This window comes from Callorhinchus milii, unplaced genomic scaffold (genome assembly GCF_018977255.1).
Source record: "Callorhinchus milii isolate IMCB2004 unplaced genomic scaffold, IMCB_Cmil_1.0 Scaffold77, whole genome shotgun sequence".
Classification (NCBI taxonomy): Eukaryota; Metazoa; Chordata; class Chondrichthyes; order Chimaeriformes; family Callorhinchidae; genus Callorhinchus; species Callorhinchus milii.
Genome location: NW_024704818.1, coordinates 200,074 through 212,939, shown reverse-complemented (window position 1 = coordinate 212,939; position 12,866 = coordinate 200,074). Strand labels below are relative to the sequence as shown.

The 12,866-nt window shown below is 41.7% G+C and overlaps 4 non-coding genes across 4 annotated transcripts; 3 read left to right on the top strand and 1 right to left on the bottom strand.

The window, feature by feature from the left end:
- Nucleotides 1–4,312: 4,312 nt before the first annotated feature.
- Nucleotides 4,313–4,385, bottom strand: trnav-cac. Its single transcript has one exon. It is a non-coding gene; the product is annotated as a tRNA-Val (tRNA).
- Nucleotides 4,386–5,703: 1,318 nt separating this feature from the next.
- On the top strand, nucleotides 5,704–5,776 carry trnak-uuu. Its single transcript has one exon. It is a non-coding gene; the product is annotated as a tRNA-Lys (tRNA).
- Nucleotides 5,777–6,255: 479 nt separating this feature from the next.
- trnah-gug lies at nucleotides 6,256–6,327 on the top strand. The gene has a single exon. It is a non-coding gene; the product is annotated as a tRNA-His (tRNA).
- A 6,323-nt stretch (nucleotides 6,328–12,650) lies between these two features.
- On the top strand, nucleotides 12,651–12,732 carry trnal-uag. Its single transcript has one exon. It is a non-coding gene; the product is annotated as a tRNA-Leu (tRNA).
- The last annotated feature ends 134 nt before the right edge of the window (nucleotides 12,733–12,866 follow it).

Here is a 12,866-nt window from a genome sequence, read left to right as displayed (position 1 = left end):
AGATGGAGGAAAGCTCCCTCCAATCTGACCATCAAAACTCACAGGTCACGGAGAGAGATAATGTAAATTTAAATCTTCACCTCCCGTACACGTTCTGATGTAAGTGTATTTTGCAGAAATGTTGTGAGTCGGTTAACAACATACGTTGGCGAGTGTCTGTCTGTCTCTTCATATGTATTTTTTTTGAATGCAGCTTCATATTTGTGTTTCACTCTCACAGTGTGTGAGTGTATGTCTATCTGTGTTTTCGTGTGTTTCAGTATGTATTTGCCAATATGACTGTGTCTGTCTGTGTGTATATGTGTGTGTGAGCGCGCGCGCGCGCGGCTGTGTGTTGTGTGTCTGTGTGTGTGTAGGTCAGTGTATATGCGTTTGTCTCCGTTTGTGAATGTGTGTGTGTTTGCTTCTGTGATTTTATACGAGTGAATGTGTGCGTGACCGTGCGTCGATTTATGTGTGAGGATATGTAGATTAGTTTCTGTAAGTGTCCATGTGCATGTGTAGGTTTGTGTGTGTGTGGTTCACTGTCTATGTGAGTTTGCCAGTCTGCGTTTTTGTGTGTTTTATTATTTATATGCCAGAGCGTGAGGATGCATATGCAGATCAGTTTATATGTGTAGGTCAGTCTGTGTGTGTGATTGAGCGTGAGGTGTTCAGTGTGTGTGTGTGTGTGTGTGTGTGTGTGTGTGTGTGTATGTGTGTGCTTATGCGTTTTGGTGTGTTGGATCCGGGAGCAGTCGCTGTTCCCTCTCGCTTACATCTCTTGCTTCCGTACCAGCAGTGGTGATACAATTCGCATCTGTTTCTGTTCAGCTCTGTTTCCCTCTCTCTCTACGTCAAACACCACATATCCAACTCAAAATCTCCGATTCCTGCCCCCACTCACCACCCCCCGCCCCCAAACCCACCGGCCAACCCCTGCACACCGACCACCGCCAGGACACAGGTCGAGGAGGACGAGGAGGAGGAGGAATGTAAATGACAATCACATATCTGTACAGTACAGATACGTTTTTGTCATTTACATTCAGGACAACCCAAGTCCACCCATGTGCAGAATGGTCTCCCTTCCCTCTGCCCTGAACTCCATGTTCCTGACTAACAGCCACGAGTTCCCCTGTAGTTACAGGGACCGAAGCTGCTTACAGTAACTGACGTTCACACAAGAGCTGACAGTGTAAAGCGCTGCCTTGCCTTTCCAAATCAGTCCAGTCTGTCACCATTACAGTCCAGGCATGTCACCATTACAATCCAGTCATGTCACCATTACAATCCAGTCATGTAACCATTACAGGCCAGTCATGTCAATACTACAGTCCAGTCATGTCACAATTACAGTCCAGTCATGTCACTATTACAGTCCAGTCATGTCACCATTAGAGTGCAGTCATGTCACCATTAAAGTCCAGTTATGTCACCATTAGAGTCCAGTCATGCCACGATTACAGAAAAGTCATGTCACGATTACAGAAAAGTCATGTCACAATTAAAGTCCAGTCATGTCACCATTACAGTGCAGTCATGTCATCATTACAGTCCATTCATGTCACCATTACAGTCCAGTCATGTCACCATTACAGTCCAGTCAGGTCACCATTACAGTCAATTCATGTTACCATTACACCCCAGTCAGGTCAGGTCACCATAACAGTCCATTCATGTCACCATTAAAATCCTGTCATGTCACCATTACAGTCCAGTCATGTCACCATTACTGTCCAGTCATGCCAACATTATAGTCCATCATGTTACCATTACAGCCCAGTCATGTCACCATTACAGTCCAGTCATGTCACCATTACAGTCCAATCATGTCACCATTAATGTCCAGTCATGTCACCAGTAAAGTCCAGTCATGTCAACATATACAGTCCATTCATGTCACTATTAAATTCCAGTCATGTCATCTTTACAATCCAGTCATATCACAATTACAGTCCAGTCATGTTACCATTATAGGCCATGCATGTCACCATTACAGTCCAGTCATTCCAACATTATAGTCCATCATGTTACCATTACAGCCCAGTCATGTCACAATTACAGTCCAGTCATGACACCATTGCGGCCCAGTCATGTCACCATTAAAGTACAGTCCTGTCTTCATTAGAGTCCAGTCATGTCACAATTGCAGTCCATTGATATCACCATTACAATCCAGTGTGAAAGCTTATCACGCCACTGAGCATCTGAGGTCACGTACACCGATCTGCTCTGTGTAAGGTAGCGCCATCTGCTGCCTATTCCTGGTATTATTTTTTGAGGCCGATCATGCATATGAGTGTGTGTGAATGGCTCTGTGTGTTTGTGTGTGTGTCTGTGTGTGTTTGTGTCTGATTTTTTTTGTTTCGTTGTATATGTGTGTATGTGTGTCTCAGCTTGTGTGTATATCTGTGTTTCAATGCATGTGCGTTGGAATCTTTTCACCCAATTTCACACTTCTATTAGCAGATATTTTTGGATGGTTTGCGCTTTGGCGATTGGTATTACTGACTCTGAACAACAATTCTCCAAACGGCTTAGAATTAGTGTTGTTTATTTCCCACATATGCCGAAGTAAAATTTTCTGAAGTTTGATAGAAACAACGAAAGTTACAAAGTTCCCGTGTCACATAGAAACAAAGGTACATGAAGAGCCTATAAATTCTTCAGGAATTTTGCTTTATAGATACGACTTCTCGGTCACATTCTCCAGGCTTCGCATTCCCCTCCCCACCCCGGATGGTTTCCAACCCCCGCTGCAGTCGATGCAAGAAACGTAATCCATCATATACAGGGCCTTTGCATCTGAGTTAACACTTACGTTATCATATTATTTCAAGGCCAATATATGCCCTCCAAATTTCGTAGAATTTTTAAAAGCAGTTAATCCTAACAGTTCAAAATTGGAGGAACCACAGTTAACCTACAATAAAAAGTGGGGGCCAGTCACAACCAAATTATTAGATTTTAACGAATGAAGCTTCCAAGCGAGATTTTAGTCTTGTTCAGAAGCATATTCAATATTCCCTCTTCACTTTCTTTACCTGCTATCCTCGCACCTAATCCATCGTGAATACTACCCCAATTATTCAGAGGTTAGGTCTGTTATAAAGAGACGTGGTCACTTATGCAGCGACCAATGTTGTTATGCATAAAGAGGCCTTCTTTGCAGAGACTATGAATGTTATAGAGAGATCAAGTCTGTTACACAGAGACCAGATCTGTTATACAGAGACCAGGCCTGTTATACAGACACCAGACCTGTTATACAGAGACCATGTCTCTTATACAGAGAAAACACGCGTTAAACAGAGATCACGGAGCACGGATAGCTCAGCCGGTAGAGCATCAGACTTTTAAAATGATGATTTGACGGCAATCTGAGGGTCCATGGTTCAATTCGCTGTTTGGGCGTCACGCTTATTATTTTTTAGGGGGGTTGGTGGGGAGCGGCAGTGGTGGAAATGAGAAGCTACAAGTGTTGATTTACTTTTCTACTATTTCAGAAAAATGACATTAAATATGAGATTGATATCGTATTTTTNATACAACACTGTATTAGTTTCTTCTTTCCAAGTTAAATGAGAGCCTGGTACCATCATGCACTGAGCTAACGCTGAGCTTCCTTATGGGTCTCTGCCCACCTCCTGCCCTCAGCTAACACTGAACTTCTGTTTGTGCCCGACCTTTAAATGTCAATTACGGTGTTGACTTTAAGTCACAACACACCAGGCTCTGGAAATCTACCTCTGTTTCTCCAACTCAATCACTCTCTATGTGTCTCCAATCTCCACAGTGAAACCTAATCACCCAGGTCTCCTCGCCGCATCTCTAATATACCCTTCCTTGGAGTTTCAGGTCTAAACCTTCCACTCTAAATTGTCTTGTGTGAAATACAAGTTATTGTTGTTGAATGAAAACAAATTATCCACATCTGACTGTGACTGTTGCATTCTAAAGTCATATTTTTCCGCACAGGGGAATATGTTGAGCGCAATAGATGGCGACATTATGTTAATCATTTCACTTTAATAGGTTATATTCGGCAATGACTCGAGAAGTGCAGATCAAACGGAAACCGACTCTACACCTGTTTATGTCACATCATGTGCTTCAAAACTGCTCCAACCACGGAATGCAACTCATCAGCTGAAACACGTTTAATGTTTTTTTTCATGCCTGAAATCTTTGTTTGTTTCCAGCTTCACAAAATGGCCATTCTTTTCATAGTCTCTGTAGGTTAACCGGCTCCAACCAATTCAATTAAAAGATTGTGTGATCGTTAATATTCGAGAATGTTAATATGTTTTTATAACAAAAGTTAAATAAATGTTCCCGCCAGGTTTCGAACCTGGGACCTTTCGCGTGTGAGGCGAACGTGATAACCGCTACACTACGGAAACTTCTGTGAACTTATTGTTGTTCAGAAATGAATCAAACTCAAATACTTTTCCACCTAACTTTCAGATATTTCACAAAAATCGTGAAATTAAGCAATGCAATGTAATACCTGAAACAAAATTTAATCTTCCTAATGCACGTTGGGCAACAGTTTATAATCGCTGAAATAGGAGATAAAAAGTCAATGTCTTGAAGCCGGGAAGGAAGTGACTGGTGCTTTGCAGCCTTTCAAACCAATGGCAAGTGATCCGCCCAAGAAGTTTAATTTCTGACAATTTATTTGAAAAGCGGTGCAGGTGGGCAACCAATTGAGAAAAAANTCCCCCAATTGCTTTGTTCAATATCAATCTACTAACGCTTGAAATTTTTTTTATAAATTGCTAAATTTGGTGCTGTTTTACTCAGCATACTTCAAAAGTTTGTCTGAATATGAATCCAGGCTTCCGACATGGCAGCAAACAAAATTTTAACAAAGGTAGAGAGCTATGTTGTTAGACGTGTTTTGCAGACAAGAACAAACATAGCACAGAGTGGCCGAACGGCGTAAGTCGCTGGATTTAATTTCCAGTCTGTTTGGGGACGTGGGTTTGAAACAGACTGTTGTCAAATGTTCAAGATCTTGTTCATCTTTTACTTCGGCCGCGTCGGATGTGTTTTCTGAACAGAACCAGCTGTCTGCAGAAGGTACCAAGATGAATCCATCTTCCAATGATTTACCAGTGGCCAACGTTTTCTTTCCAAGAGGCAATACCATCAGACTTTGGTATCGGTGGACATCGATCAGTTTGATTGCATCATCAATTAGCTTCACCTATACAGCTCCAACAATTCCTTTCATTGTCAAGAGGTAAATATCTTCAGACTTCAAAAAGTAAAAGGGGTTCCCACTCAGCAATGAACCAAATGAGGAACCTTTTGGAATATTTTGAAAAATTTGCACACCAGAACAGACCAACAATATTCAAGTTCACTATACTCAGCGTGAACTAAATAATCTACTAACACGTAACTCTTATATTTCTGACTACATTTCAAACTATTCTCCAAAATACCTTCTTCCAAAATTAGTTGCTGAGTTGATCCAAATCAAGTTTTGCGGCATGTGTGTTTCACTTGAATGTCTGTTGTGGTAGAACAAGGTGCTAATGAGCAAACAATCCCATATCACACAGTGGTCAGTGTTTCCATCTATTTGGCTTCATATTTCACTTTTGAATATCTCACTTACCGACGTTGTCATTTTTTGTCAATCCGGGGTTTAACCCTGACAAAAATATGTAAATCTAAAGGGGTATTTTTCTTCCGAAAGGTTGCATAGAAGTCTCTGTGGCGCAATGGTTAGCGCGTTCGGCTTTTAACCGAAAGGATGGTGTTTCGAGCCCACTCATGGACGATCCTCTTCTGGAAGAAACATATTCTTCTTCATTTTTCTTCGCACTTTATATAATACAACATCATTTGGGACCTATTAGACTCAAAGAATCCAAATCCTCAGCCTTCGATACGCTAAAAAGACCGAGATCACCAACTAGTTAGATTACAAGTTCAGCCAAAAATCGATTCAAAACAAAAATCACAAATGAAATCCACACTCATTGATACATGATGTACAAATATTGTGAGCACAGTCATTTCTAATCATAATATCTATGAGATGATAATTGATCTGAAACGTCGGATTAACATTTTGTCCAGTAAAATTCAGATTGTCTCCATTATGCACCTCGTTTAATATCAAATATTCTGTGTTACAGGAATAAGTGAACACACATCCACGCCAGCAGCGACTAACACGTTGATTCTAAAAGAAATCATTGCAAACCGTTTATTGTACTTGTGAGCAACTCCACTGTATGTGGAGGGAGGTGTACAGCCGTGATCGTATAGTGGTTAGTACTCTGCGTTGTGGCCGCAGCAACCTCGGTTCGAATCCGAGTTACGGCAATCGCCACCGATTTTCCTTTTAACATAATTTTGAAATGTTTTGAAGTAAACTGAGAACACAATTAATCTGAAATTTAAATTTCCCCGTTTGAATAAAATCAATAATAATAATAATAGTAGTAATAATGCTTTGATGGAGCGCGTTATCTTTTCTTTCAAGACGTCTCGAAGTTATTTATCTGTAAAAAAATTCAAAGCCAAATAGTCAGTTCTATTCGCTGGAAGTAATAATAGATTACTTCAACTGAGATCATAACAATCTGCTGCACTGATCAAACAATTGAGGTTTGAGTTCAACATCTCAGCCATTCGGCCATCATAATGCTTCACTCACCCCCTTCAAACATACAATAATATTAATATTAATATATATGAATCTTTTTTTGAAAGATTAATACTGTAACAGATGACCTACAATGAAATATTCTGGTTATCAGCCTTGCGTCAGAAACGCATCATCATTATTGTTGCAAGTTGGAGGCTTCTCAGCATCCTGACATGGGAATTCCTGTGTTTCGAAGCGAGTGAATATGGTTTAACAGGGAAGACAGCCTCCTTACCTAATTCCAGGGAACATTTGGACCAGGTTGTGCATGTAGAAGAGGATTGCGGACTACAGAGTGTGACGTAGAAACTGCTGCTTTGATTACCAGCAAAAACCGCAACCGTTACAAATGAATATAACTCGGTTCTCAATGTTCTATGTTCAAATGTGTGAATATATTCCATTTTAAAACTTGGGAAAACTCCCTGCATGAACCACGGAATGTAGTCCCAAGTTCTACTCGTTTTTCTTGGAATTTTTGTGTAATGTTTCAATAATATTTTTCACTCATTATGTGTTTGGTTTTATTCTGAACTGAATTTTCACGTATTTTGTTTACAATTCACAATAGTAATAACATATTAATCCTTGCATTTAATATACGGCGTTTTGAGTCTTCTCGACGTCACAAAGTGCTTCACAGAATAGACTGTAAAGTGAATTGACCGTATATTTGTGGCGGAAACGCGGCAGCCAATTGCGCACAGCAGTGTCCAACGAAGAGTCGTGGATTAAAATGACTAATTTATTGTTGTGCTTTTAATTGGAGGGACTGTTATTAGGCGGGTGGAGTAAGGAACTTGCCCAATGTTTCGCCCTGCTGGAATTGAACCCAGGTGTCTCGCTTGCAAGGCGAGGGCTCTAACCACTGAGCAACAGGTCTCCAATTACCAATTTAATTCGAGTAATACATATGCAATTCTCAAGTGAATCCAGTATCTTGTTTGTTTACTTGTCTGTAACTAATTGTAATAATTGGAACTAGTTACTCGTGCAAGCTGCAGATTTATGCTTGATATAAGTACAAACTTATTGCAGTGTGATCTCAGTGTATCCAGTGAAGCCTCTGGATTCAGCAACAAAATATTATAGTGCAACACAGATTATGGAACTTCCAACGCTCTACGCAATAGTGTCTATTTACTATCCCATTCTTGTAGCATTTGGTATTCCAGGTAAGCCTAGTTGTTCGCATTTATTTACAGATTTCAATAAGTTACTCCATTGGTTGGCAGAAGATATTTAAGAATGCTACATGTCAGTTTATTCATGTTGGTAGAGAGAAATAAAGTGAGGGGTATGTATTGAATAGTGCAACTACAACAAGAACAATAACAAGATTGCCTTTGTATAGCGCCTTTCACGTCGGGAGGACGTCCCAAGGCGCTGGAGAGAGTAGAGCATTTCAGGCATAGAAGAGCAAATGTACGAGGAATTGCAGGCAAATAAATCCTTGAAAGTAGCAACATAAATGGAAAGGGCTGCGATAAACTAGTTTACAAAAAATTGGAAAGATTTGCAAAAAACTTACATCCCGGAAACAGGCCACTTAGATCAGTCATTTCATGCTCGTGTTTGTAATCGATGAGTCTTTACACCTCCCCTTAATCTTCTATTCCCCTTTCCATCAAGTGTTTGTTGGTCTTCCTCTTGAATGCATCTACTAAATTCATTCATTCAGGCAGCAACTGAAGCAACGTCACTGCCCTCTTCGTGAAGCATTCCCTTCAAATTCTATTTTTCATCCCATCGTCGCTACCTTACACTTGTGAACCTAGTTTTGGACTCCACAAAAAGTATAAACATCCTCCAAAATAAGCACAACCTAACAAGATAATAGGCAAAAATCTTTGAAACAACACAAAGAAAACACTAAGGTATTTGATACAGCTTTACTCCTTTAGCATAACAATTTTTATTCATCCAAATTATGTCTTTTATTGTTATCCGTTCTTGCAGTTAATTTGTTGGCGATTGTGATCCTGTCGAGAGGAAAGTGTGGTCTCTCCAAGAACATTACTCGCTATTTGGTAGCCATGGCAGTGGCGGATCTCCTGGTTGTCCTTGTAGATGTTTTGTTAAACAAAATTAACAATCTGTATTTCCCAATAAATTTCTTATCTTACACTCCAGTGTGCAGTGTTAGAGCCGTGTTGCTAACTACAACCATTCACAGCTCTTTGTGGTTCACTGTTGCTTTCACATTCGATCGTTGTGTAGCCATTTGCTGCCAAAAGTTTAAACCAAAATATTGCACAAAGCGAACGGCCACAGTGGTTATCATCAATCTGTTTGTGTTCAGCTGCTCATTGAGCCTTCCCTGGTACTTTACGTTTGATCCTTACGTTGTAATTAACGGTAATCCATGGTACTGTGTCTTCACATCAAGCTTTTATACTTTGGCCTCCTGGAAAGCGTTTGAAATGCTTCACCGTGTTATTGCACCCATGTTTGGCTTTACGTTGGTTTTCCTGTTCAATACTCTGATTATCAGGCACATTCTGATTTCCAGTAAAGTCCGCAGGAAGCTTCGGTGTCAAAAAAATGCAGGGAAAACAATTGACGCTCAATTACACAATCGAAGAAAATGTGTAATCTTACTGTTCGCCATATCGGGCAGTTTTATGCTGTTGTGGGTAACATTTGTTATATATGCTTTAAAATGGCAACTTTCCAATTATAATTACATCAAAACTTTTGCCAGTAACGCCCGATATATCACCCAAGAAAGCGGAATCATGCTTCAAAGGTTGAGTTGCTGTACCAACACCTGTATTTATGCACTGACACAGAGTAAGTTCAGAGAGGAGATTAAGAAAGGGTTAATTTATCCATTTCGTATCATTGCTCAATTGTTCATAAAATAGCATGAACACAATTTAACAATTTATTTGTAGAACTTGTATAAAGTATTGGAAATAAATAAATCAATTTTGTTTGATTATAGTAATAATCCTTGCGTTTTATATCAACATAAACTTCATAACATTATATTTATAGTCTGTCTTTCACGTGGAGAGGACGACCCAAAGAGCTTACGGTGAGGTGTCGGGGCACGAACATGGGGCAGGCGAGGTGTCGGGGTGAAGGAAGACAGAGAGATGGGAGGGAGACCAAATGCACGATCGAAGCAAAGTGTCATGAGACCGGCCATAGAGGACACAAGAGAGAAAATGCGGAGACGTACGGTGAGACCAATTTCCAGAGTGGGGGCAGGGAGGCTGAAAGCCCGGCCAGCGATGGTAGGGCTGCTCGGGCGGGAGATATGGAGCAGACCGGAGCCCGATGAACGGAGGTAGCGGGCAAGATGGAAGGTAGCCAGCAGGTAAGAGAGGCGGGAGTGGGCAAGGCCATGGATGGCCTAGAAAGTGAGGACGAGGATCTTGAATTAGATATTCTGCTGTCCGGGAAGGCAGTGGAGTCGGGCGAGAGGGAGAGTGATGGTGTCGTGGAGCCTGGTATGTGTGAGTACACGAGCTTTTCAATTTCAGATGATCTGCGGCTTGCGAAGAGAAGAGTTGGGAAGGCCGATAAGGAGGGAGTTCGCGTAATCAAGCCTTGATGTTACGAGTGCATGGCTAAGAGTTGGCCCGGATGTGGGGGAGAAAGTTCATTTCATGGTCAAATAAGATTCCCAGGTTCCTGACTGGCTTAGTGAATTTGCATATGCAGCCGTGGTTGCTTATCCTGCCAGCGACCAAGTTGTGTAGGCGCTGGCGCGAGCGAATCGAGAGGGCCTCGGTCCTGCTAACGTTGAGTTGGAGAAAGTAATCCCTCTTCTAGCACTTGATGTCGGACAGCAGTCCATCGGGACGCCAGGTGTACTGGAGTTCAGGGTGAAGGCAGAGAGTTAGAGATGGCTATCATCCTCATACATGTCTAAATGTACCCGGATCTATGATTGGTGTCACCAAGGTGTGCATATAGAGGGTGAAGTGGAGGTTACCGAGAGCAGAGACTTGAGGAATACGGCAGGAGACGGTGCGGGGCCTAGAGGAGTAGCCGTTTGTTGCAAAGAAGTGGTGGCGGCGTGAAAGGTAGAATCTGAACCAGTCAAGGACAGATCCTTGAAGGCTGAGGTGCGAGCAGAGAGGTTGGAGATGGTTTGTGTGGTCCACGGTATCAAAGGTGGCGGAGAGGTCGAGACAGGACGAGGAGGCTGAGAGAGCCCTGGTCACATATGGCCAGGATGGCTTTTGACCGGAAAAACGATTACAGGATTCGCAGAGGGAGTAAGAGGAGAGGAAAGAGCGAAACTGGGAGGCAACGGCTCTCATAATGACCTTGGATAGGAAAAGGAGATTTGGGAGAGCCGTGTCAAGGGAAGTTTATATTATGTGTTCGATACGTTCACAGGATATAATGTAAAGTGGAGTCACTCTTTATGTTGCGGGCGAAATACCGCTGCGCAGCAATATCCTATGACCACTCTTGAAATCAGTAATCCAATCATTGATGTAGTTTATTTTTGGAAAGCATCCAACTGTTTTACTTACGTTTTTTACCGCCGCAACTGGGTTCCTGCTTACTGCAGGATGAAAGGGCTTGTGGATTAAGAACACTTGCTTAATATTTTGGCCAGCTCGAACAACAACTTTGGCCATCCCTGATTTGCTTTCCTGTGTTTCGGAGATTCGTTCCTCAAAGATTTGTGGGGCTTTGCTGGAGAGGAAATATGGAGCCAGACACGAGGAAAAATACGTTTTGAAATCTGTTTATGGGAGCAACTATTATGCAGAATATCAATGAAGAAGAGGCCACAGCAGCAGATATCGACTAGCAATATATTGTTCTATTTATATTTTAATATAAAATACTTAACACGCGCTGAAAATATTGTATTATTCATCAAAGATTTGTTCAATCCATACATAAACGTAAATATTTATTAGCAATGTTAATAACTAAACATGTATTTAATTGAAGCATATTTTACAAATTGCAAAATAAAAACATATTTCGGCATTGATTAGCCAATATCTCCTCTCAAAACCCAGGTTTGTTCTTTATCAGCTGGAATATAACAACTACAATCTTACATTTGTTTGGCGCCTTTCACGTCGAGAGGACAGCTCAAGGCGCTGCATAACAACTAATTCCTGAAAAAAGCCCCACGTTGGCACAGGGAAGAAGAAATTGCCCAGAACCATCCTATCTTTCTGATTTCCTGACATCAACGTTCTGCTCTCCTCTTGCACTGAGCTGACACTGACCTTCCCTACGTGTCTCTGCCCATCTCCTGTACTGAGCTAACATTGACCTTCCCTGTCTGTCTCTCCCACCTCCTGCACTGAGCTAACACTGATCTTCCCTGACTGCCTTTGCCCACCTCATGCACTGAGTTAACACTGACCTTCCCTGTCTGCCTTTGCCCACCTCCTGCTCTGAGCTAACACTGACCTTCCCTGTCTGCCTTTGCCCACCTCCTGCACTGAGCTAACACTCTCTGTCTCTGCCCACTTCCTGCACTGAGCTAACACTAGTATTCCCTGTGTGACTCTGCCCACCTCCTGCACTGAGCTAACTCTGACGTTCACTATGTGTCTCGTCCTTTCGTTGTCACTAATGCTATTGAGCTTCAGTCACAAGACACCAATCTCTGGAAATCTACTTCCTTCAATCCACTCCAATCACACTCTATTTGTTTTCTTTGCTACTTTAAAACCTAAGCATACACTTCTCCTAGCTTCAACTCCAATAAAGCTAAAGAAATGTTTCTGCCAGCTATCGAACCTGAGATCATTCGATTGTCAGGTGAACGGAAACTTCAGTGAACTGATTAATATCCAGACATATATCAGAATTAAATGCTTCTACACCTGCTTTTATGAATTTTGGCTAAATAATTGTTGACATTGTTGATGAATTTCTTTTACGACAGAAATGTGAATAGTCTGTGCGAGTATGGATGCAGCTCCCTGTCATGGCAGGAGAAACTTTTTACATGAACAGTGAGATTTGACGCTATAATTCGTCTTACAGAGAAGGGCAAACAGGGGATAGCGTGTCCGAGCGGTCTAAGGAGCTGGATTTAGGCTCCAGTCTCTTCGGGGACATGGGTTCGAATCCCACCGCTATCAACTGCTCATGATCTTGTTCATTCTTGTACATCGGGTAGCTTCTTGTGTTTTCTGAACAGAAAGAGATGTGGTTGTATCAATGGCCGTTCGAGCCCTTTCAATTCAGTATAAGTCAGCTTCATTCCTCCAGCTCC